At 42.4% G+C, this 12,503-nt stretch overlaps 1 protein-coding gene across 13 annotated transcripts in view; it reads right to left on the bottom strand.

Moving 5' to 3' along the window:
• The window catches only part of KLF12 (KLF transcription factor 12), a 303,507-nt gene that overhangs the window by 269,132 nt on the left and 21,872 nt on the right, over nucleotides 1-12,503 (bottom strand). For 7 of the 13 annotated variants that reach the window (XM_086881064.1, XM_086881057.1, XM_086881061.1 and 4 more), the window contains exon 2: nucleotides 8,471-8,628. The exons of the other annotated variants lie outside the window; for them this stretch is intronic. The gene's annotated coding sequence lies outside the window, so the exon portion shown is untranslated. The remainder of the gene's footprint in view (nucleotides 1-8,470; nucleotides 8,629-12,503) is intronic. 13 annotated transcript variants of the gene reach the window in all.

Here is a 12,503-nt window from a genome sequence, read left to right as displayed (position 1 = left end):
GTATTTACAGACAGCAACCAATATGAAGTTTAATGTCCCTCTCTTCAGAACAGAAAATACTCGAAAAGGAAAGCAGGTAATTCAATTAATTACAAGGTGTTAAATTGTGCACTCTAAATTGGAGAACCCTGGAGTCACACAAGCATTTAAACCCTAATTCTCTTGCAGTCACTTCAGCAGGAAGCTCCTACCATTCAGCATTCAAGTTCCCACACGTATGCTATGCCTGGAAAGCAGAATTTGGTTTGGAAAAGACAAAGATTACAGCTTTCTGCCCAATTCTGAAGCACAGAAGATGCAAAAATCTAACCATGTCCACAACTGAATTAATTCTTCTCAATCATGACTTGCACCATCACCACCAAAACATCTTCAAAGATCTTCCCTTCTACCACTCCTACCCCATAAAAAAGAAACTCACGTTTTACTTAAACATCTGTGCTGGGAAAGTCTCTTGAATCACTATGCTTACTTCCCAGGGCTTCCCTTACTGGCCTTTCTGTCATCAGACCACCTGTTCTTTGATTTGGCAAATGTACTGTATCTTTCTCATTCACGTACAGGCTGTTAAGATATACCACATTTCTATCCTTAGACTTCAGCGAAAGAGAAGTCGCTATGAACTTCCAAAAATCAAATCTTGGTCTACCAACCCATTTTTAAATTCTAGGTCTCTGAGGCCCAACCCAAATAGTTCTTCAATGTTGAAGCTAAATACCTAAATGGAAAGCTCTGGAGAGGTAGGTGGGAGCAGCCAAAATCTGAAGTTTATCATAGAACCTGACAAATTTCACTTAGGAGGGAAAAATGCCCTCCTGTGGATGTCTGCTACTGAAGACCACTGGCTCATGCTCTCACAGGCAGCTATCACTTGCTCCAGTCAGGCCAGCAGCACGCAGGGACTGTGAATCCCTTCGTTCCCACTGGAGGACAATGTCTAGAGATGTGACAGGGTGCAAGACCCCCACACCATGTGTTGTGCCTCCCCACCACCTTTCCCCACACCCATGTGCACTCTCCCATCCCTCAGACAGATCAGTCCTCTGGGCCTGCTGCTTTCTCATTTTCCCAGACCCAAACACCCTCAGGTCTTTACGCATCCCTTCACTTGCATCACAGCAACATGAAAGTAAACCCAGGCTTCTTTCACCAGATAAAGTGCTCCACCAAAACCCTTGTGCTGGGGACAGACACGGGCATGGAAGAGAAACAGTGTCCAATCTCCAATGCATCCCTGACTCCCTCACAGGGCTTTTTCAGGCTGCTGCACACCCTATGGTCTCAACTTTGCCAGCTCTGGAGTCTACAGAAAAAAATCCAAACGCCAAGAACATTAAATAATGAAATAAAGCTGCACTGTCAGCCAGTATTTTCAGAAAAGACTGGTCTTCTCAGAGCTTATGTATCCAACTGGACAGGTCCTAAAGTGGTTAGATTTTATGTTTGCTATTTCTTTCAAAGTTAGTCTTTAAGGCTGGAAGCAAAGACTCTTGTGGCTTTCAGAAAGTTTGGGAGTCAATGCAAAACAGCACTCTGAACTTCAGTTCTTCCATGAAGACATTAGAAGACTAATTTGTTGTAATAGACTTAAGGCCATTACTGCCTCCTTATGTATTTACATTGCTCTACAATAATGAAGTTTTCCGACCCAGCAGTATCATAAGGGAGCAAAAGGGGAAAAAAAAATCAAACAAAAAAACCAAAAAAACCCAAACCAAACAAATAAAACTAGCAAAAACAAAATAAACAAAAAGAAACAAAAAAAAGCAAAAACAAAAAAACACCCAACAACCAAAAACCCCGCTACAAAGTTTTAGGCACTTCCTGAATTTGGTAAATTTACAAACACAAGAAAGCAGCCAGGAACTGCTGAAACCAAAGGCAAAACCAAAGCCAGCTGCAAAATTCATTTCTTAGCACACAAATCACAATGATCCCTGCTCTTCAGAAGACATCCAGGCATGAGTGGTTTGCACTGTGCTCTACAGCAAACAGCAATCTGGGAAAATTCATCAAGTCCAAAGTCCAAAGCTCTCATGGAAAGCCTCTTGTTAGTAACAGTCTCAATGTGGCAAATACTCTGGTTCAAGTAATTTTTCTCATCAGAGGATGAGAAAGAGCAGAGGTATCAGACAGGAAGAGGTTCTTACAACATGCTGCTCCCCAGAGATTTACTGATGGTAAGTCAAACAAAAAGCCATGCAAACAAGCTATATAAGGAAATTTCACATTCTCTACAAAGACATCAAAAGACAGGGGACTGGTGTCATCACCTCTGCAACCCATCAAGACGTTTTATGACAATACCACTACATTTAAACAAGCTATCAGGAATCGAGACCACCCATAACTACATGCTATTTGTGAATGCTGGGCAAGAGCAAGGTACCAGGTAAAAAGACTCTAATCTAGTTACTCAGTTACAAAATGAGGTGTAGACCAGCCAGATTCCATCTCTTTGTTCCTCCCTTCCCAGCTGGAGGGTTCCTCATACACCCAACCCACATGTCATACTAGTAATTCAAACCCAGCAGTGACCAAACCAAGCTCAAATTTTCTTTTTCCTGACTCCTGAAGAAGCAGGTAACACCAGTGAAGTTCAAAACTAACTATATTTTGTCAAACTTCCCTCTGATGCAAGACGCAACAGTTAGGAACCAAACTATAAATGTACAGCAACCTTCCCTGCATTCCCCCCACCCCCAACCCACCCCCTCCCTTCTTCACTGATTTCACGCACTGTGCTCATGCAATTCATCACAAATAACCTTGTGGCAGGTTAGCAAAGGGTGGCAAGGGCAGGCTGCCCTTGTCCTGACTCCCTGGGAGGGACAAGCAAAGCCAGGAGAGATGTCCCAGGCACAGCAGAAGCAGCACAAGGCACTGGTTTTGCCAACCAGTTACCCAGCCCTATAAGGATCAAGACAAGCCCAGCTCAGAGCTACAAAATACGAGGAATCTCATACAAGTCGATACTTACACAGAAGAAACAGAAGTCAGGACTGAACCTGGTACCACAAAGGCTCAGCATCCTTTTAAGCATTCACAGTAACACACTAGAGAAAGATACCCAAGACTTGAAAGAGTAAAGAGATGAATAGGCTGCAGAATGAAAAGCCAACAAAGAAAACAAAACTTCTTTTGAAAGTTGATTTATACCACCTCTTATGTGGAATAATATAGCAGGTTAAAAGCAAAATCCATGCCTCCTTCATGGTAGAGAAACAGATTTGCAGTGGAAAATCTTGGGCAAAAATTCTCAATTCATCTTTGGCAATTTAAATGATTTTCACATAAATGACGTTGAGAAGGCAAAACTGACTGACACTTTGTTTCACAACACATCAGCCAAAAATCCTGGCTCTTATGCTTTGTTTGTTATCACAGCCACAGACTAGGAAGTTCACATCTGACGCTTTATGCATAAATATAATCTACCTACACTGCAAAACACATTGGGATAGAGTCAGCCTTAACTGAGGTGCGTAACTTCCACGGATTTCCCTTCCCTTAAGACAGAAAAGCACATCCCTTTTACAAAATAAAAACTACTGCAGAACTTGGAGTTTATTTAACAGTTTTGATCTGAATTCCAAGTTAGGCTGCAAGTGAGATGTATCTGTGTGGCAGCCAGATTATTAAGACATTATTTCTACAGTTGGGCTAATGCAGCCTATCATTTTCAGAATGCATTTTAAAATAAAAACAAACCCATCTGATTTCTGCAACAGAACAAAACCACTGATAGGAGAGGTCTTTTAGTCCAATAAAGTAAGCAGCAGAATGTAAGAAGCCCATCTTTTTCCACATCTACTGAAACAAACTAGAACTACTGTGGCTGTCCTCTCTCCCCGCTCCTCCCACACATCAGCATAATTGGTGTTTTGGAGTTACCTGATCTTCAATCCTTTTCTGTCTTACAACAACCATGACAGGTGCAGAACCACAAATTTTTATTGTTATTGGGAGACAAAACTCATGTCTCCTTCACACGGTGTCTCCTGCTGGTATCTACTTTTTTTTTTTTTAACCCGAGCTTTCAGCAGCCGTGCCTGCTATTCATAGCGAAAGCCACAGCGGAATCTTTCAAGGCCGCTGGCAGTTGTGGTTACTCCGCTTCTTATAAACACAGCGGCTTCCTGCCAAGGCTCCCTTGCTACATCAGGTTGAATCATGGCATCCCTCACCGCCGTGACCCCTGAACGCAGTCATGCCACAACTCTGTCTAGTTCCATTAACTACACCGCAGTGAGATAGCACTTCTGTGCCTACCTCCAAAACAGCCTGCCTCCTCCCTAAGCCAGCCAAGAGGCTGCCAGCACACTCCTTCAGGCTGCCTTCAGTTAATCACATTTTCATGTTTCAGAAATAACAGTTTTCACTAATTGCCCGCAATATGAACTTCATGGTACACCTTTACATACACTGTGGTGGCAAATACGTAATCCTCAAGGCAGGCTCCTATTTGCCATTCACTCTTCTAACCCTGGACACACAAGCACAGGAAATAAAGCTCTTAGATTAACTGGACAATAAAGAACAAAAGCAACTTCTCTTTAACTAGGTGAAAAAAAGGTGAATTAAAAGAACAAGCAGAGCATCTTATCGCTCTCTGGTGATCCTGTAGCGGATACATTTATTGCACAGCAGGACATTAAATGTGTTTTCTTATACACTGATAAATTATAAATTATGTGTGTCCTACTTCTGGTAGTACCACTTTTCTTATCATCTCTTCCAGGATTGAGTCAGCTAATAGCAGCCTTAGCATTTCTGACCTTTACTTCATAAAAATAATTACCATTCTGCTGTTTAAATTAAGGATTCTGCCTGCAGCCCCTAATGGTTACTGCTTCACCTACCCCCAGCAACCCAGTCAGTAACAGCACCTTGACCTTGAAAGAAATGCATGAGAGGCCAAGACCAGCTTCTTTAAATGACAAATGTTGAGGTGTCCCTTCAAGAGCTTCCATCCCCTTTAGATCACTCCATCTACCAAAATGTTGACAGCAGGTGATACTGTCAGTGAGCAAGGAAAAAATTCTGCTGCTCAAAGAGCAAAAGAAGGAAAAATAAACCCCACCTTCCCTCCCTAGCTTGTTGTGTATCTGCACTTCCAGCTGCCTTAGTGCACTGTGTCAGTGGATGAAAACAGATGGGCTTGACAACTTCACTGGGCTCCTTCAGAGAGGCCAGTTGGCAGAAGCAGCAGTCCTGTTCTGGGTAGAAAAGGATAGTTTATTATTTCCTGCTCCCCAAGTCTGAATTTTCACTTTCATTTTGACTACATGGGAAAAAAAAAGAAAATATTTCTCTTTTGAACACATAATCTGAAAAATTCACACATCTACCTATTCCTGGCAAGTAAGAAAACTTCACCAGTGTAATCTGGGTCTCCAAAAACTAATCTTTTGTTCAAAAATTAAGACAACCTGAAAGTTCTGACTACAGAGATAACCTCTCAAACACAAGCAAGTTTATAGCAAAGCTATGCAGAAATGATCTGTGTTGTTGATCTAGTTCTTTGCACCACTTCAGAACAAAAGCATTCCTGTCCAGAAAACCTGGGGACAGCCCCAAAACTGACAAGCAAGCTCAAATTTCACACTTCTGCTATTCTGCCATAACTTCAAGGTACTCTGGAGGGGCTGACTAGAAAGAGATGTAAAGAGGGGCACACCAAAACTGGAGTTATGAAAAGTGTGCACGAGTGATAGGACCCAGAACACCTCAGATGTAACCAGGAGTGGTAGGAGATAGATGTTCAGCCTGCTAAACAGTACAAGATAATCCAGAAGATGATCTAAATTCAGTACACTTTCTTAAATGCCTATCAGCAAGTTCACCATAAGGACATTTGTGGTAAGCTTTGCTCCACTAAGGTTGTAAATGAGTGGGCTATATTTTAAAATCAATGTTTTACATTTCAGTGCACAAATTGATGCAGAGTGCAACTGCCTGTGATGCATCACAACTTCACAGTCCTGCCTCCAGACAGAGTCTGAAGAGCAATGCTGCCACAGCTGCATCTGCCCCAACCACCCAAGCTTGCAGAGCTGCGTTTCAGGAGACTTCAGCATCTCCCTTGTGCACCTCAAGATGCAGAGGAGCAACCTCAAATTGTGTTTACAGGTGAGGCAGCACGGTCAACACGAATTTTTTTTGGCCACATCTTTTCAGGATCAGATTACCAAAGATGTGAGTCGCCCATGTAAGATATTAACCCGAGCCCAGGTGTGGTCACAGTGCTCTGGCAGCGGTCATGGGTGCCAATACTACAGGAGGTTTTGTAAGGCAAAAATGTTTGAACTGAGTATTTGTGAGAAATCTATGCTATTTCACTATCACCCAGGTCATTTTCCAAATTATGTCTCCACTTTAAATGCTTCAGAAACATTGCTAAAGCTGCTAGGTCTTGGAGCCTATTCTCATTCAAAGTCAAAATCACTGAGAAGCTTATTGAAATTTTAACTCTTGACTTATGTCCAGAAATAAACTAAAATATGAGTGGTTTGAAGAGAAAAATTTGCTATGAAAAACCATGAAATAGGAAGGAACTGGACAAGGAGCTGGTTTTAACAGCAGCTGTGACACCCATGCCAGAAAGTCATCATGATGGCAGCAAGACAGGGTGCCCTGGTCACCCATCTCATGGCTGCACACGCCTTCACTTCCTCCCTACTAGAAAAGGCCCTTTCCAAGTAGGTGCTCCTAAGGAGATATTTCTACTTTTAACAAAACAACCATTATTTACCCTAATGCTTTAGGGCTAGCTTGCACAACTGCTAGATGGCTTCTGTGAACACTCTCACAAACTGCACCTTTGCTGTAAATACTTCTGAGAGTTTTGTACTTCGAAAGAAATTAATCCCAGCTGACAGCCCAACAGCATTGGTACAACTTTCAACAGCAATTACCTGGCAGGTTATTGCAGGTAAGAGCTCCTCAGTCAGGATGACCAGAACTCAACAGAACTGCTCAGTTGTCTCCTGCCACACAGCACAGGACCACTGCAAGCCCAAGGTGAAGCAAAATTTTTACAACACCTAGAAAACATTACTAAAAGAACACTGGAAAGTTGCTGGGAACAGTCCACTAAGGAGTCATTTCACAGCTGTCAGGCCCATAGGCCCCTGAAAGGGCTCACTGGCACAAATTATTCAATCCCAGCATGGCACTTCAACTGGGCCAGTGACTGCTTGAGCTACTGGCCAGGGAAAGCAAGCAACACTTCTTCCCAGGACAAAGTGACTGTGCTGGAGATGCATCAACCTTCTAGCAAAGGAGAGAGGTCAACAGCAAGGTTCACAAGCCTTTCACAGCAGGGAAGAGAGGCAGAAGCAGCAGCCAGGGCACAACCCAGCTGCACTGGGTGGGAGTGCAGGAAAGGAGAGGAAGTTCCTCGGAGAGGCAGCAATTCAGGCCAGAATGGCCAAGCCCACACACCAAACTTGTCCTGTGTTCTGAGGAACACAAAACATGTCCATCAGCCTTGAAGGAGATGTGGGGAGGTGTCAATGGATCCAGTGGGTCTCGTTCTCAAGAGCATGACACAGTGCTCTGTGTGAAGAAGCCAAGAAACATCAGCCTTGAGAGAGGCTGTTGGCTCCTTCTACAGCTGTGCACTCCAGTCATCCAAAAGCTCTGTGCCAGGGCAGCCCTGCTGCTGGACACTTCTGCTTACATAGCAACTGTGAGTACTGATCCAGCCACTTCACCATGGTGACCTGTCTTCTCCTTGCCACGTCAAACAGCCCAGCTGAATACTAGCAACACTGCAGAGTGGAATAGATGGGATCCCTCAACCCTTCTGGGAAAACTTGGGTTACATTTTTCATCTGAGCTTCAGGGAACCAGTTTGCTGATGCTCCGCCCAGAATACCAAACCCACTGGCAATCGGCATTATCTTACCGAGTACTTCATGGAAGCCTAAACACAAATTATCACTTAATCAGTACTCTAAAAATATTTGGGGGGAGGGTCCTGCCACAGACAAAAATAAGCTATTTAGAAGAACAATGCTCTGGCAGTCACCTCACAGTCACTGCCACTGGGAGAAGAAACCCTCCCTTTATGAGCTGCTCCTGGGAATAAAGGAAATTCATTAACTTGCCAAATAAACTTTTCAGAAGGAAGAGAGGAAGATAGTTTCATGCCTCTTCCTCAGCTAAAACAGAATATACTTACTGTTGAGTTGAAGGGAGTGAGGGAATAAACCTGATTTGCAAAGAGGCAGATCAGAAGTAGGGAAGAAATCAGGAGGAAAAAAAGAAGAAAAAAGTAAGTAATTTGTTTTGCTTTTTTTTTAATAGCTCCACTAAATCATGGAACAGAAAGATAGGAATTCAGAGTAAAAGGAAAGAAAAGAGCAACTAATGAGAAAATTTACACATGCATGTTCACCTGAGTGCCAGACTGATCTGATAATCCCTTGCATGTTATGTAAATCAAGTCTTCAAGAAACTTTACCTTTTTACTCAGGCCTTGTTGTGGAGATACATCAAACACCAAAACTATTGCACCCTCTTCGAGTTTTGTTACTCAACATTTTCTGCATCAGCCTCCTCAACTTTCACCCTCTCAGTCCACAAGGTGACAGAACTACTGGGCACTTGGAAGAAAATAACCTAGAGAAAATATACAAAATACATAGAATTTTAATTTATTTGGGCACAAAGAGAGGGATGAATACACAGGTTAAGAACCACTAGTGGAAGGATCTTTAGTACTTACATCTAAGGCTCATTCTTCAAGTCAAAATTAAGGAAACACTTAACATCTCTTACAATGTTTACGAACAGACAGCATGGTCAGGGACTCCCACCACCACCAGCACATCCTCCTGCAGTCTACAGAGAAGTAACTGGGGGACTCGGCTCCAAAACAGTATGCTGCCAAAAACTCAAGGACAATGAAGGCTGATGATGGTAGAAGCTATAAAGAGGAAGGTAAAGGAGAAACATGTACCCACTGGACTGAAGTATTTCCACTTCTCTACAGCACAGCAGAGGTACTTTTGAGTAGAAGAGTGAGGAACTCGGCTGATGGGCAACACTCAAGCTACCATGAATTGCTGCAGTACTATTAACAAACTCCACTCAATTCATCTCTGGCTTATTTCCATCATGTTTTATCAACTTGTTCAAACGAGCATTAAGATCTCCTTAATACCTTGCTACATTTGTTACTGCTGAGCAGACATAATTGCCAAGTAAGAATCTATCTGGCACAGCCTGCTCATGCCCCAGACAGTGGAAGTCACCATCTGGAAAAGTCTGACCTTGAGCTTATCCAACTTTCTAACTTCAACTGGAGTTACACACATGGTGTAAGACAACTGAATGGCAAAGAAAAACAGGTGAAAATCAAAGGTACAGCAGAGCCCCACCTACTCCAGAATTTTTTTACTTCTAAAACTATATAAGATATATTAGGAATTTATTTACGCCATTTTTAAGACATGTATTTGAAAAACTAAGTTACCATCAGTGAAAATGTATGTGATTCCTGAAATACATGCTGGCCCTAGTATGCCCAATGATGCCTCCTCTCTCCAACCACTCCCTCCCACAAAGATACATGGAAGTACCAAATCCTGCTCTGGGCTCCTTGAGGAAATTCTCTGTAAACCTTTCTCTAAAAACAGTCCACAACAGACTTTCTTTTTCGCTTCCAACATGGCAGGATTCAATGTCAGTGCCCCAGCCGCTGCATGAATCAGAGGTGAAGGAGTGAGCTTTGAAGCCTGGCCATGCAAAGGCTGTTCCACAGGCTGTCAGAAGCTCTGGCACACAAAGCACCAACACCACAGAACCACAGGGACCAAACCATTACAGCACATCACAGAAAATGCCTCGGCTGAGGAACCAGTCCTGGGCAAGTCACTCTTGCTTGAAGATCTTGCTATAAACACAATAATGCACCAAAAAAAACAAAACTAAACTAAACTAAACAGAACAAACACTGCCCAAGTAAGCGCTCAGCCTCTCAGCCTCTGATGGCATATTCAGCCAGTAATGACATGAAGCAACCTCATTTTTTCATTTCTTGTTCAGCTATACATGTTATGGCGTAAGAGTTAAGCACCATGTCAGTAGCTAGTGACACTTGATAGCTGACTAAAGCTTTGTTAAGCATAAGGATTTGCATGCTATTATCAACAACTGTCATAAACTTCGAAGACTTCTGAAAAAATATCCCAGCTGCCATTAAACTGTTAGCACCGTCTTTTGCCCCACCTTTCTTTTTTTCATCGAAGTTGCTGACCACACAGCATCATGTTTCACCCTTCTCACTGTCACAGCTCACACAGCAGTACTGTGCTGGTAACCCTCTTTTTCACCCAAAACCCTCTTTCCCTGTGCACAGGGCTGCAAACCCAGCAGGACCAGTCCTGCCTGCAAGCACCCTCCCCACGCACAGGCCAGAGCACCAAAATGAAAGGCGTGCCAAGAGCACAGCAGCTGCCACAGGCAGAGGTGCTCTCCACTTTCAGAGGCAACAAAGCCCTTAACTCTACGCCTCCTGTCACCCCTCACCGGGCTCTGGCAGTCCTAAATCCTTCTTTCAACTTTTACTGATGGGTGAGGGCTAACAGGCTGCTGGAGTGGGGGAGCAGTTTTGTGCACCATCATGTAGCCCAACTTCAGATTAAGTGTGTATCCAGGAGAATCAAAGTCTCCAAAAGAAGACACAGTAAAGACACAGACTAGAAGATACTCAACATGCAGTAAGGGACAAAGTTGTTTCCTTGACAAGTAAGAATTTTGAGCAAATATGACAGATGTGAATGCATGTATCCTTCAGTCTGAACCGGCCTGAATGTCAACCAGTCAGGTAAAATAGGAGGAAAATGAATGGCAACAACAAAGACGAGACATGGTGGGATTGGGGGAGGTGGGGGTGGTGGTGGGAGTAACTAAACCAACCAACCTCAACCATAAAGGGTTGCAAATAGTTTTAAAAGCTAAAGGAAAAGTAATTTTAATGCCTCTCGGGTAGATCTGATGCAAGGTGTTGCTTTATAAGTAGAGGGGAAAAACAGGAGGTCAATAAGAGCAAACAGCCACTGAGAGGAGTGAACCATCACTGCTATAAACGAGCTCCTTTGCTGCACAAGCACCAGTTGTACTGAAACAATAAACACACAGAAGTCAGTGTACAACACAGCAACAATCAATGAAGAATGGTTGAAACACACAGAAAAGATCATCTTTATCTACATACATAAGTATACTATCTGTAGAAAATATTTTTATATATATACGAACACTACAGAGTGCATTTTGCAGTCACAAGAAGGTTGTGTCCACATTCAAGCTTTTTGCATGATGCTGATGTGCTAAGACCTGGGTTCTTTTTCCACCTGTTTTGACTTGTTTGTGGCTTTTTTTTTTGTGATATATATCACCTCATTGCTTTCCTGTGTGTCTACTGGTGTCCATCTATTCCTCAGTGTCTTACTCTAAAGACTCTTAAAAATTCCTTTTTTGAATGCTTATCATAAGAGGATCCTGACCTATAACCTGTCTTGTACAAATAAAGCAAATTAATTATTTGAAAATGAAACATTTACGACATATTTATAGATAAAATTCTCTGACAGAACAAGAAAAGCACAGCTCGACTCTGTGATGATGGAGAACCACTGATTAACTGAATAGCTTTTGTGCTCTCAAAGCAAATTACACAATTTACAGTTGCTGAGTCTTTGGATAGACCCAAATGAGGAGATCAGCTTCTCTTCAAAGGGACCACCCATGTACTCGGTGTTATTCCTCATGGCCTTCTGATCAGGCACTACTGTTAGCAAAACTGAAGTGCGCTTTGAGTACCGATTTAATTACAAAAAATCCTGTATGAAAGATCTTGGCAAACAGGTTGATTATAGTATTCATACACTTTCTGAAAGACTTACTGAAGAGGAATAATCCATTTGGATGCACTGTAACTCTGATATAATTCATGAAGACAGAAAAAATAGTTTTAAAACCTTACTTTTCTAATTTCAGTTTAACTGAGTTCTGATGCACTGAACACAAACAGGGTTACGTATTCATAGAACTGGTATCTGAAGAGATCAAAATTGTTCTTCCTCCCTTCATTCTAGTAGAAAAACTGACAGATATCCCATACTAACCAAAGCCAGCCTCTCCAAGATTTCAGCTCCTTGTCACTGCTATGCTACAATTTGCAAGAGTTAAAACCTGAATCCCATTTTCATCTGTCTGAAACCATTATCCTGGTAAAATCTGTAAACCTTTTGAGTGACACAATGTGAAGAACATCTCATACCATTCACAATCTGTACTGGTGAAAATGACAGCAACACTTCTCGAGAAAAGGGTTACTATCTCCTTTGTGTTGATATTAAACCAAGTTTTATGCCTGTGAACACAAAGGCAAAATGTGCAAAGGTAATAATTTCTTTGGTTGCCTCTCAGTACCTCCCAAATGTGGAAGGGTAATAACTGTCTTTAGTTACTTACTTGTGCAAGAACTT

Source organism: Cyanistes caeruleus, chromosome 3 (assembly GCF_971803275.1).
Source record: "Cyanistes caeruleus chromosome 3, bCyaCae1.hap1.1, whole genome shotgun sequence".
Taxonomy (NCBI): Eukaryota; Metazoa; Chordata; class Aves; order Passeriformes; family Paridae; genus Cyanistes; species Cyanistes caeruleus.
The sequence above is the reverse complement of the archived record's forward strand: the minus strand, read 5'-3'. Positions and strand labels throughout refer to the sequence as shown.